Source organism: Pundamilia nyererei, unplaced genomic scaffold, assembly GCF_000239375.1.
Source record: "Pundamilia nyererei isolate P.nyererei 1_Seehausen unplaced genomic scaffold, PunNye1.0 scaffold01278, whole genome shotgun sequence".
Classification (NCBI taxonomy): Eukaryota; Metazoa; Chordata; class Actinopteri; order Cichliformes; family Cichlidae; genus Pundamilia; species Pundamilia nyererei.
Window position 1 is genome coordinate 4981 of NW_005188679.1, and position 1206 is coordinate 6186.

Here is a 1206-nt window from a genome sequence, read left to right on the forward strand (position 1 = left end):
ACCGGCGAAAGCAAATGCCTCTCTCTTTCAAAACTCGTTGAAGACAGGCAATGGTCCAGTCCGAGACCTTCGACGGTAAAGAATCTTCGGGAGACCTCACCCGGGCGTGGGAACAGCGGCGTTTCCTCGAAGTTGGACACTGAGATGGTTTTGATTTCCGGGGTGCTCCGCGGAGCTGGAGACGTGTTTCAGAGTGATCCGGCATGGAGCTCCGCCTTGAACTTTTGCTGGAGGTGGGTCGACCTCTAATAGCGGTTCGGAGGTCGTAGTTTCGCTGGGATGAAGAGCGACCAGAGCCGTTGTATTGCTGAAGCGAGTGGAGAGAGGAGAGAGGAGGAATGGATACAGCCGAGCGGCGAGAACGGCCGCTGGAGCGCTCCCCGGACGGGCCGGTGGTAATCAGGCTTTCCACGGCTGCCCCGCTTGGAAATACAGGCTGCGGATCCAGGACTGCCAGGGGAAATTCAGGCGGAGAAAGAATGAGGACTTCGTTCAATGGGCTGAGCGACAGGGAATCCATGGTAATGAGCCGAAAGGGTGAGTAGGATTTTAAGCTCTTAGAAAGTTCGCCAGAGAACAGCGGGTATTGGAGAAGGGGGCATTTATAGTCTGAGGTCCGAAGGGGCGTGAAGGAGGAGTGTTCCCGCTCCTGAATTTCAGATGATATCTCCACTTACTTCAAGGCATAATTAAAGAAACATAGGCATGAAAAGCTTATGAAACTATTAAAAGGTGTGACACACGCGGCTGTTTCATGAGTTTAGCCTAAGACAAATGGTGACATTGAAAGACATTCCTTTCCTGTGTGAAGCGCATCACATTTCTCACAGTTGCTGGTGTTTGGATTGACTTTGCAATATTTGCAATGACCCTTTTGTCACACTTCCCGATCTCATCCTCCTGAGCAGCTGAACCTCAAGACAAAGTTTGATGATGGAGCAAATCAGACAACGTATTTGTGGAGGTCCATAGGCCACACATTGTGAAAAAGTACGACACATATATGCATCAAGGACAGACTGACATGAAAGAAATGTGCTTTTGATCTAATAATCTTAGAACTGAAAGAGAAATGGACCTGGAAACAGCTGGAAACAGCTGGAAACAGCTGATGGCAACAAACAGTTTCTGAGTGGAAGTGACAAAGAAGAGAAAAAACAAACTCTGGTTATTTTATTACCCATGTCCTTTATTTATTTTTTTGGT